Consider the following 12,500-nt stretch of genomic DNA (forward strand, 5'->3'; position numbering starts at 1 on the left):
AACCAAGAAATTTAGCTAAAGCAGAGAGAGAGAGAGAGAGAGAGAGAGAGAGAGAGAGAGAGAGAGAGAGAGAGAGAGAGAGAGAGAGAGAGAGAGATTACTATAGCGAAATATCATGAACATATCAATTACTCGAAACGATACTTTGCAATGAGTTAATATATATACATTTTTTTCCACCAACCATTTCAGCAGCGTGCCTTATAATGCACTGGCTTCCTGCTTAACTTGCCATCATTAGCACCGGCTCAGATGAAAAAAAGAGAGGTGCAATTATGAACAGTTCTCACAATGGAGGTCTTAGCTTGGTATTAGTGAGGGTAATAACTGTTGTTGTTGTTGTTGTTGTTGTTGTTGTTGTTGTTGTTGTGGTGGTGGTAGTAGTGGTAGTGGTAATAAGTAGTAGTGGTACCAGTTGTAGTAGTAGTAGTAGTAGCAGTAGTAGTAGTAGTAGTAGTGGTAATTGTTGTTGCAGTTATAATTACTGATAACTTGTTTTTTTCATCTATTATTGCAGAAAAAAAGTTAGACATTTTTCATTAATTTTCTGTTCTTCCTTTTCACTGCCGTCATTTACTACTACTACTACTACTACTACTACCAAAAATATATAAAACGCCTCTAAAATCTATCTGAATCATATTTTCTTTTCTTAATTTTACTCCAGTCGAAGAGTTGCAAGTATTTCGGGAGGACAAAGTATAAATTTCTTCCTTCCCCTGATATCTTGTTTCGAAATCTCTCTCTCTCTCTCTCTCTCTCTCTCTCTCTCTCTCTCTCTCTCTCTCTCTCTCTCTCTCTCTCTCTCTCTCTCAGTCCTATAAATAGACTTTCTATCTTCATCTATAGTTATCAACGTGTAGTGACAATGTTATGAAATTTTTAGCCCACAAATAATGTAATTAGGGTCCAGGAAGAAGAGGTACAAGAAGAGGAAGAAGAGGAAAGGAGGAAGAGGAGAAGCAGGAGGAGGAGAGAAAAAGAAGAAGAAGAAGAAGAAGAAGAAGAAGAAGACGATAACAATAAAAATAAAAGCGTATTTATGTTCGATATTTTCCAAGTTTTGTCTTTATTCACAATGTCTTGGAGTAATGCATGATCTGAGATTCCTCTCCATTTCATCTTGCCCAAGCTTTCATTCTCCTTCTCCTTCTTCGTCTTCTTTATTTCCCCGATTCTTTCCTTGGATATTTCTCCTCTTTCCATTACTTCTCTTTAAGGATGTCCTCGTCTTTCTCTTTTCACTTTTCGGTCCTTCTTCTTTTGTATTTTCTCTTTTTTTTTTACTTTCTTTTCCTGCTCCTTCTTCTCTTTCTCTTTCAACCCTCTCCAAAATATCTTTCACGGATTTCGAAATTAAATGGCTAGAAAAATGTTTGAATCTTCCGGTTCGAACGGTCAGTCACACACACACACACACACACACACACACACACACACACACACACACACACTTCTATGCATTCCCCGAGTTCTGAGCACACACAAAGCAGATACGAAAAACAAATAAAGCAGAGAATGTTAAATAGGTTTAATACAATTGCCGCCGACAGAAATAGTTTGTTTTCCATTACGGGATAGGTATCGTTAGTTGGGTGGCCGCTGTGCACGCCTCTCTCTCTCTCTCTCTCTCTCTCTCTCTCTCTCTCTCTCTCGCTTATATTTCTATCTTGCTCGACTTCGCATTTTCCAATTCCCTTGCTGCCGTCCGTCCATTCGCCATCTCGTCTCTAACATTTTCCCAAGGCCAACTTTTCTTCCCTGCGATTAAAATGTTCATACTCGAGTCAGGGAGAGACGCGTATAAAACTTTCCAGGAGCTAAAAATAACGACATTGCAGGCGGTATTGATTCCGTCCCGTCGTCTGGCAAATGAGTTGTCTCGATAACTTCTCTGGAATTATTGTTTTCTTTGTCCTACATGCTGTTTACGTAGCCTAATTCCCACGGTTTCCCCTCTCTCTCTCTCTCTCTCTCTCTCTCTCTCTCTCTCTCTCTCTCTCTCTCTCTCTCTCTCTCTCTCTCTCTCTCTCCCTCCTGTTTGTCGCTGGGTTTTCCGCCGCATTGATGTTGCAGGGATCCCAAATGTTTCCCTTTATTCACTTAATGTTAAATGAATAAATGAATAAACTAAATCAAACTGGAACGTTCGATGGACGTATTACATGAACCTGCACGCCTCCAGCCGCCGCGTGCATTTCACTCACACAACATTTTTGAATGGCAACTCTAGGTATGACTAATTAATGAAAATTGTACAGAGGTAATGGTAAATATAAAAAAAAATTAGGCTTGTTTAATTTTGATGGGCGAAATTCTCTCTCTCTCTCTCTCTCTCTCTCTCTCTCTCTCTCTCTCTCTCTCTCTCTCTCTCTCTCTCTCTCTCTCTCTCAGTCTAAGTTCAGTTAAATTAGGATAGGTATAAATTAACGAAAGATACGAGGCATCACTTACCAGATTGATGAGGAGAGGCAAGCCTGACTGAGGGATGCAAGATGAAGACTGGACACAGCCTTCCCTCTCCACTGGTCCCTAAGGTGCCGCACACAAGGAAACACTGCGAGGATGACAACACCTTCAATATCATCAAATTCTAAATGGTATTAGGGAATATCAATTCAGATGATACTTTTCGTTAGGATGGTAAATTATCTAGTAAGTCGTCCAACAATTATATCTACTAAATAATCGATAATTTTGCAGTTTGAAAGCTGCAGTATGGAAATACGGAAAATATACAAGGTGAGGCATTCATGAAGGAAAACGTTTTAATGGCTTGAAATCGGCTGTAAAGAAAGGTTATGGAGGGTGCAAGGCTGTTCCAGTTCCCAATTTAGGAACAGGAAGGAATGGTATGGCGGCTGCATTTCACCAGCACTGCACGGCGTTAAGCAGACTGGTGATGCCGTGAGGGAATGCACTAAAGGACGTAGGCGGTGTGTGGATATCCTGCAGGGACCTCTGGTTGGAAATATTAAGGAAATTTGTTTATTTCGACATCTAACTGTGATTGGTGTTCCCCTCCCACTTCCTCTCACACTCTCTTGTTCGAGTCTTTGCTCTCGTGAATATATTTCTGCCCCTCTCCCCAGCCTTTTTTTTTTTTTTTTTAAGTCATTCTATAATATTTCCTGTAAAAATACGTCTCCTCGATCTTCTGGATTCCACTGATCATTTAAATATTTTCATCATGACTCTTACAGAAAAACGTGCTTAAGCATTCCACGTTTATGTGCCGAAGACGATATTACTGTTAGGCTATCGAACAATTTACTCAAGTATCTAACTTTTAGGAATAAAACAGCAAAATTTAGAAAAAAAATATGTTACGGAAAATTAATGACATCATTATCATGCATATATATTAGTATGATAACAAGAAGTTTTACCATGGGGAAAAAAAAATAAGATAAAAAGAAATCCGAACACAAGGTTGAGGGAAGACGTTCGAACAATTTCAGTATATTTTATCCTTAGAAGTGGAACAGCAAAGATTAGTATAGCAATTATATACAACGGAAAATTAGCGTTATCATCACATGAAACACTGATGCGGCAGTAAGCATATATATATATATATATATATATATATATATATATATATATATATATATATATATATATATATATATATATATATATATATATATATATATATATATATATATATACCTAACGGGGGAGAAATTAGTATATACTTCATATTATCAGGCTAATTCGGGTCACTGTCCATCAACCACATTATTTCATCAGTTGCTGAACGTCATTACTGAATTTGATTATCGTCTGGTAATGAATCCAATTTATTTCTGTGCATCTGGCTTTCCTAGAATCATAACAAAACCAACAATATAATGATGTCAGGTACTACTTTGTGGCGCGCAATGCTTCGAACACCGCGGCCTGTGAGGGTTGAGCCGTGTATTTCTGTGATGAATTTTATATACGCCTCGTCCGTGCATTCCTTTAGTATGACATGAGCTGCCGGTGTACGAAGTGGAGTTTCAGAAAAGTGCGGTGAAAGTGGCGGCCCGTCAGGTGAGGAAATAGAGGTTGCTGACGTGAGTTGGACGTAAAGTGAGTATGTTGGGAGGCAGAGGTCAAGAGGGCATGGTTTTCTTCATAGTGATGTTTAGTTTAACCATTTATCACCACCACCACCACCACCATCATCATCAGATTATTGATTTTTAAAAGATTAATTTGAGACACCTATTTCGACGACAACACATTAGCAATATCCTGTTGAGTTCGTTCAGCACGTGTCTGTTTCTTTACTGCACGAATGGGGTGCTGGCGGGTGTTATAGCTGGGTGAAAGGTACCTTCTATGTGGGGATGGGAACGTTATGGGGTATGGTGCTTGCAGTGCAGTTTATTATTCCTCTGTTATTTAAGAGGTGTAATAACGCTAGACTTTATCATTTCCACACTAATATCGAGGGCATTTAGGATTTACGAAGAGCACGGCCTTGCATACATTCTCTCTCTCTCTCTCTCTCTCTCTCTCTCTCTCTCTCTCTCTCTCTCTCTCTCTCTCTCTCTCTCTCTCTCTCTCTCTCTCTCTTTTCCATTTCCCTTTTCAGTAACCGGGGTCAATCAGGCGAGTTATTGGGCGTAGCTGGTGCAGTGTTTACTTAGGAAGGCCTGTTGGGTAATGAGAGAACGTAGCAGTAACGACAACAGTAATAACAATAATATTCTTGTTCCTCTCTCTCTCTCTCTCTCTCTCTCTCTCTCTCTCTCTCGGTAATAAAGTTGGTAGTTTCAATTAGCGTAATAAAATCAAGCAGGCTAAGCAAGATTTGGTGTTTGAAATTCACTCGTATTCATTTACTGCGTAGTATATTGCTCCTCCTCCTTTTCCTCTTCCTCTTCTTTCTCTTTTTCCTCCTCCTCCTCCTCCTCCTCCTCCTCCTCCTCCTCCTCCTCATCATCATCATCATCATCATCATCATCATCATCATAATTTTCTTCTTCATCTTCTTATCATTATCATCATCATTTTCTTCTTTTCCTTTCTTTTTCTTTTTATATTTTCTTCTTCATCCTCTTCTTCACCACCATCACAACTGTGCAAGGAAGGAAGGTGCCTTGCCCAAGACAAGCGTCAGTCTTTACCTCCGGAGAGAAGTTTGCCAAGCTGAGAGTTGCTAATGGCTTCCGTGGGCGCTCCTAAGCCTCGTCTTCCTTTCAACGCTAATGCAGCAGCTACCTTGCGCCATAACTGTGGTACTATACAATCGCCTTTTATGACTGTTGGTAAATGGCTTGTGTTCTCTTCTATTTATAACCCTCACTAGTTTATTTTTACTTACATTGTTGCCGCGTGTTACATTACATTGGGATACAGATACAATATGGAAACTGATCATAACGTACCGGCAAATATGTTTTGTTTTGCGGATTGTATGGCTATTTAAAGCACTGCAACACTGGTATTCAGCATCGGATATCATATTAACGAGGGTATATTGTTGGTGGCTCATACCCTACTGCTGCATGTGTCAGTTTAATGATTTACGTGTCATTCCATCCATTTCTATGATTTGAATGTCCATCTGACACTAGAATCGTGCTATCATGGACTGTATTCTCAGAGGGACGGGGTTTAGTGGAAGTTAATAGTGTTCACAGAGATGTTTTCGTGATTACAGTGATGTTTGTTTATTGGAAGTAATCAGTGTTTACAGTAGTGTTGTGAAGATTACAGTGATGTCCAGAGGAAGTTACTGGTGCTTATAAGGGTGTTTTCATGGTTGTAGTAAAGTTATGAGTGTTTCAAGAGTGTTTTCATGACTGTAGTGAAATCTGTTTTAAGTTTTTAGTGTTTGCAGGAGAGTTTTCATGATAATAATGAAATGTAGTGGAAGTTATTGGTGCTTTCAAGTCTGTTTCCATGACGGAAGTAATAAGTCCTGGAAGGCATTAGTTTCCCAGGTGATTTCATGGCTAGTGAAAGTTTAACGAGGGTTCTGCGTCATTACTGGGAAAAACACCCATGGAAACCTTATTTATCATCTTTGTGGACTTGGATAATATTCCTTATCCTCATAAATAATACAAGCGTTAAGAATACGGTGATAAGGTATACAAGCGTTAAGAATACGGCCATAACTTTTCTCGTTCATCGTGCAGTCCTTGTCCTTATGAATGAATGGCGAGGAATTGCTCTGAATAACGATTTTTTGATGATCTTGATTCGTGGTTGTGTGTGTGTGTGTGTGTGTGTGTGTGTGTGTGTGTGTGTGAATGATACTGTCCGCATTTATGAAACGTTTTCATTGTTGTAGGCTTGCAACTTTATTTATCGATATGTATTGATTTTTCATGATGGAGAAAGGTTAAGGGTCTAGTTTTCTAAAAGTGCAGAAGAATGCCCTTATGTCCTTATGACAAAACAATTGAAATTTACAGTGTTTTTTTTTCAATAGCGGCGAACGCAATTATGTTTTTTTTTCTATCAAACTCGTATATATTTTTTTACCGATTTCTCGATACGTTAGGATTCATGAAGCACTTACAGGATTCATAAAGAACTTATATTTGCATAGACACACGATGGGCACTGATAAAAAGAGTAAAAGAAGAATGCATAAATAGATTAGCGAACCTCTGACGTGAAGATGACGGAGACCGTGGGTAAAATACTTGATGCACGAGGGAACTTTGGGCAGATACGAGACTGGGTTATGGACGTCTGCTGCGCTTGGATGATTGGAAAGTCACACCTCACGGGCATGACCCAGGACGTGACCACAGCCTGAGACTGGCAGGCTCCTGAAGGTGTGATGCTCATGCCCAGTTGTGTCGCGAAAAAGGGAGATGGGAAGATGGATAGGTAGATAGGCAGATAGATAGTTAGATACATAGATAGATAAGCAGATAGGTAAATAGATAGAGAGAGAGAGAGAGAGAGAGAGAGAGAGAGAGAGAGAGAGAGAGAGAGAGAGAGAGAGAGAGAGAGAGAGAGAGAGAGTGTCAGTAGTTTCCAAAAAAAGAGAGGATTAATATATTAGCCACCATAATTGTGGAAGTCAGCCGCTAGAGATAATATTGGAATATTTAAGATTACGTTAGTTTAGGATTATGTTAGATTAGGTTAAGTTACTGGGATGCTTCCAGAAAAGTGTCAATAGCAGCTGACTAAAAGAAAAAAAAAGTGAAATGCTTGCTTTAGTAAAATGACCTGGATACATTTATAGAATCCTTCATGTATTTGTTCATTCATCCATTCATTTACCTATTCATGAATCACACACACACACACACACACACACACACACACACTGACTAAAAAAACAAAAGAGGATAGGGAAATAAACGAGTGAGGGTGTTGGGTACGAAAAGCTTACAGAGCCAGAATAAGATTAGCGATCCACAGGGCGAATATGTAAACAAACCCGGGGATGTGTGAATGGGTCTCATCAAGCTATAATTTATCAATGTCTGCCTGCCTGCCTGTCTGTCTGTAGGTCCGTTCCTGCGTTCCATACCACCTCTCTCTCTCTCTCTCTCTCTCTCTCTCTCTCTCTCGGGATGGCAGGAACAGGAGAGGATTCGGTATAGGGTGGTAAAAATAGAAGATATCGGGGAAACTTATCGGAATAGAGGGTACGATTAGCTATTGACTGAAGGTACTGTGCGTGTGTGGGTGTTTCAGGGGGCGTGCCTGGTGGATGGTGTCGCGATGATGCTGAGTGTGTGTGTGTGTGTGTGTGTGTGTGTGGGTGTGTGGGAGGGGGGTTTGTGGGCATTGGCTGTAGTGGTGGTGGTAGTAGTAGTAGTAGTAGTAATAGTAGTTGTTGTTGTCGTTGTTGTAGTAGTTTGTAGTACATTTTGGTGGAGAGTAACGTTACGCTATGTAATGCTAAATGGGGTTGAGTTAGGTTAGGTTAGGTTAGGTTAGGTTAGGTTAGGTTAGGACTGTCATATATAGGTTAGGTTAGGTTAGGTTAGGTTAGGTTAGGTTAGGTTAGGACTGTTTATATATATAGGGACTGGCACCTTTCGTGGGCCTTCCCGCCACCCACTTTTCCCCCTTGGCCAGAGCTCATCTTACTTAAATAAAAGGAGGTACGGGTGTCACGTATAGGGACAGGCATCTTTAGCCGGCCTCCCCCTTTTTATTTTTCTCCCTTGGCTAGTGCTCCTCTTGCATAAAATAAGAAAAAAAAAAAAGGTAATCTTATCTATCTTAACCGTGCATGTGCCCTCCAGAAATGACCAGCAGCCCTTGCGTCACTTTTCACGTGCAGAGGTAATAGCCACTTTTAGCGACCTCGTCTGGGCCTGACACCAGCTGGCGGGGCGACGGGACGATCTGGGCCTCGCTATTTTCTCGGGGTGTAGCTCACTGTCCATTACTGCTTGATACACACGCGGCAAAATAGAGCATCACCCACAGCCGGTTCGATGCCTTCTGCAGCGTGTCCAGCGAGCCCCGGGAATGTAGCACGGTGGCAGGACTGGCTGGGATTCTTGTTCAGCACGAGGCAGACTGTGAATGTTGTGACTTTTCTTACGTGACGCTGTTAACTAGGGTAGAGGTGCGAAAGGGCAGGAAGCAGGGCAGGACGAGGGACGGGTTTAAGCTTGATACAGTTAGGTTCAAAAATTGGTACGAAAATTGTTTTTTTCAAATAGCGAGGTGGATGAGAAGAATAGATTGAGGTTGTTGTGTATTTTTGTTTTATCGTCATCATTATATAGTAGATCACATGAAGATCAGCCACTTTACTTTTGAAAGGCGGCACGAAGATACTGGTTCTCAAATATCGAGGTTGATGAGAGGAGCAGATTGAGGTATTCATTTTTTTTGGGTTGAGTTGATATGGAGCTTTAGGAGAAGATTACGATGATTAATTAGTGGGTAGAATATTCGTGGGACAAATCTACCTGTATGGGGGAACTTAATGTCGGACAAGGAGGGAATCTTGATAATCTTACGTGCTGTATCAGAAAGAAGTGGTCGAATTGATCGTATGCGTGAAAGTTTTGGTGTAGGGAAACATAAACGGTTGACAGACCACAACCTTAGCAATCTGACTCTTTAATTCCATCTTTTAGACTACAAATGTCAACCTTTTTCAAGACCTATTCCTCTGGCTAATCATCAATTCCTTCACTGTGCCATGGAACAGTCCACAACACTAAAGGCAATGCATCACATCCTTCGGAGCATCTACAGAAAAGAAAAGGCAATGAAGAGATTAGATCATCCAAATGTTTAGCCGATGTGATGTAGAATAACAAAAAGTGCCTCAGAGTGGTTTGTAATATAGGAAACGTGTCAAATAGCAGTATGATCGTTAAATTCTTGGATATCACACCTGTCAGCGCTCCCTGATACCTCGGTGACAGGTGACTCGGTGACAGGTGACTCGGGGGCGGCGGTGTGCGTGGCGGGATACAGGTAGATGAACGGAATGACAATTGGTGTGCTAATTGCCCGGCTGGTCTTGGAAGGCGTAGGTAAGCCTGGCTGGTTATGACGTTCCAAGGCGCAGCGCGAGGAATGTTACCCTATCCTGCCCTTCCCTGCCCTGCCCTTCCCTGAGGCGTCCCTTGCTCTCCACGCCTAATATTAAACATCCTTGTATATTACATAAATTACACGGCACCACTTCGCATCGTATGTTTTTTTTTTTTTTTTGTATCAGTAATTTTATGCCTTATTTTTTGTCCACTGGTGCGCGCTGCAGTATTAATGACTTTACAACTCACGTCACGGGGAAAAAAAAAATAGCTAAGAAACACGTCACGACTCGGAAAAATATTGACGGTGTAATGCGAGGAACACGTCCCGCGTCAGTTATGTATCCTGGACCCTCCCTGAGTGCTTTTGAGTGTCTGGGGCGGACTGAGTATTGCTGCCTGGCACTCACTCCACTCCTGACACGGGCGGCACTCACGGCTCGGGTGGGAGGGAGGATGCCAGGAGATCATATCAGTCCCACCTTTTTTAAGGCTCTTTCTGAAACGCTCAGCTCCCTCACCACGACTATTTTCCAAGGCCACAGAGATGATTAGCCGAGTTCTCAAGAGTGTTCCTCCTGTTTATAATGTAGAAAATCTTGTTAATCTGTTACTAGAACCATGAAAATAATCCTTAAAAACCGTGAAACTTCAATTCTAGAGCCTTTTGAATGTAGTGGAGGTGCGGTGCGGAAGTTTCAGAATATAGTCCTTACTGCAGCACGCCACTCACTCCTGCTGATCTGAGAGGAAAGAAAGCAAAAGTTTATAGTTCATCACTTGCCTGTCGTGAAAGGTTCATTGCTCTGTATTTTATGGCACGTACACTCATACTGGTGGAAAAGGAAGCAGGTGGAAAATTACATAGGTAGATACTTTCCACAATACGAGTGCAGAACGTTTTGTATATTCCTAAAGTACGTGTTTGTTATAGATAGATATTTAGAGTAGATAGATAGATATATAAACAAAATACATGGATAAATAGATGAAATGAATACAATGAACATAAAAAAAAACATCAAATATATACGAATGAAATAGATAGATATATGAATAGATACAAACATAGATAGATAAAATATTCAGATGGACAGAATAGACGTTAATGATGAATCAGATACATATACAAATAGGACTTTTAATTCCAACTTTTAAAATACAATTATTAACCCTTTGAAGACTTCTTCTTCCGGGTAATCATTGAACTCTGCGCCCTGGTAAAAAGTCTCAGTGTTTCAGATGAGTGATTCCTGCGGAGGGAGAGAGGAAGAGCTGAAAATGGGATAGTGTGACAGTAGTTCCAGTTTTTTATTTATTTTTATTTATTTATTTTATTTTTTTTATATAGGAGGGGACACTAGCCAAGGGCAACAAAAATCCCCCCCCCAAAAAAAAAAAAGCCCACTGAGATGCCAGTCCCAGGAAAGGGTCTAAAGCGGTAGTCAGAAACTGAAGGATAAGTGTCTTGAAACCTCCCTCTTGAAGGAATTCAAGTCATAGGAAGGTGGAAATACAGAAGCAGGCAGGAAGTTCCAGAGTTTACCAGAGAAAGGGATGAATGACTGAGAATACTGGTTAACTCTAGCATTAGAGAGGACATAATAGGTGTGAGATAAAGAAGAAAGTCTTTTGCAGCGAGGCCGCGGGAGGAGTGGAGGCATGCGGTTAGCAAGATCAGAAGAGCACTTAGCATGAAAATAGCGGTAGAAGACAGCTAGAGATACAACATTGCACCGATGAGGGAGAGGCTGAAGGCAGTCAGTTAGAGGAGAGGAGTTGATGAGACGAAAAGCTTTTAATTCCACCCTGTCTAGAAAAGTGTTATGAGTGGAACATAAGAACATAAGAACATAAGAAATAAGGGAAGCTGCAAGAAGCGACCAGGCTTACACGTGGCAGTCCCTGTATGAAACACTCCTACCTATTTCCACCTATCATTCCCATCCATAAACTTGTCTAATCTTCTCTTAAAGCTCTCTAGTGTCCTAGCACTAACTACATGATTACTGAGTCCGTTCCACTCATCTACCACTCTATTCGAGAACCAATTTTTTCCTATCTCCTTCCTAAACCTAAATCCAACAGACATGTGAAGCATACTCTCATACATGGACGGATAAGGCCCTTGTACAGAGTTATCAGCGTGGGGGGGGGTGAGAGAAAAACTGGCGGACACATCTCAGAACACCTAACTTCATAGAAGCTGTTTTAGCTAGAGATGAGATTCAGATTATAAGTAAAGGACAGACCGAGGATGTTCAGTGTAGAAGAGGGGGACAGTTGACTGTCATTGAAGAAGAGGGGATGGTTGTCTGGAAGGTTGTGTCGAGTTGATAGATGGAGGCATTGAGTTTTTGAGGCATTGAACAATATCAAGTTTGCTCTGCCCCAATCAGAAACTTTAGAAAAATCAGAAGTCAGGCGTTCTGTGGCTTCCCTGCGTGAAATGTTTACTTCCTGAAGGATTGGACGTCTATGAAAAGACGTGGAAAAGTGCAGGGTGGTATCATCAGCGTAGCAGCGGATGGGACAAGAAGTTTGGTTTAGAAGGTCATTGATGAATAATAAGAAGAGAGTGGGTAACAGGACAGAACCCTGAGGAACACCACTGTTAATAGATTTAGGAGAACAACAGTGACCGTCTAGCACAGCAGCAATAGAACGGTCAGAAAGGAAACTTGAGTTGAAGTTACAGAGAGAAGGATAGAAGCCGTAGGAGGGTAGTTTGGAAATGAAAGCTTTGTTCCAGACTCTATCAAAAGTTTTTGATATATTCAAGGCAACAGCAAAAGTTTCACCAATATCTCTAAAAGAGGATGGCCAAGATCACCAGTAGAACGGCCTTGACGGAACCCATAATGGCGATCAGATAGAAGGTTATGAAGTGATAGATGTTTAAGAATCTTCCTGTTGAGGATGAATTCAAGAACTTTAGCTAGGCAAGAAATTAAAGCAATAGGACGGTAGTTTGAAGGATTAGAATGGTCACCCTTTTTAGGAATAGGCTGAGTGTAGGCAAAC

The 12,500-nt window shown here is 41.0% G+C and overlaps 1 protein-coding gene and 1 long non-coding RNA gene across 2 annotated transcripts in view; one reads left to right on the plus strand and one right to left on the minus strand.

Annotated features, from left to right (window-relative positions):
- LOC135100708 (protein O-linked-mannose beta-1,2-N-acetylglucosaminyltransferase 1-like) overlaps positions 1-2,566 on the minus strand; it is a 25,828-nt gene extending 23,262 nt beyond the window's left edge. Inside the window, exon 1 of the mRNA XM_064003887.1 lies at positions 2,455-2,566. The gene's annotated coding sequence lies outside the window, so the exon portion shown is untranslated. The remainder of the gene's footprint in view (positions 1-2,454) is intronic.
- A 1,331-nt stretch (positions 2,567-3,897) lies between these two features.
- LOC135100335 (uncharacterized) overlaps positions 3,898-12,500 on the plus strand; it is a 65,188-nt gene continuing 56,585 nt past the window's right edge. The window contains exon 1 of the long non-coding RNA XR_010268615.1: positions 3,898-4,038. This is a non-coding gene — a long non-coding RNA (uncharacterized LOC135100335). The remainder of the gene's footprint in view (positions 4,039-12,500) is intronic.

The sequence above is a fragment of the Scylla paramamosain genome, chromosome 5 (assembly GCF_035594125.1).
Source record: "Scylla paramamosain isolate STU-SP2022 chromosome 5, ASM3559412v1, whole genome shotgun sequence".
Taxonomy (NCBI): domain Eukaryota; kingdom Metazoa; phylum Arthropoda; class Malacostraca; order Decapoda; family Portunidae; genus Scylla; species Scylla paramamosain.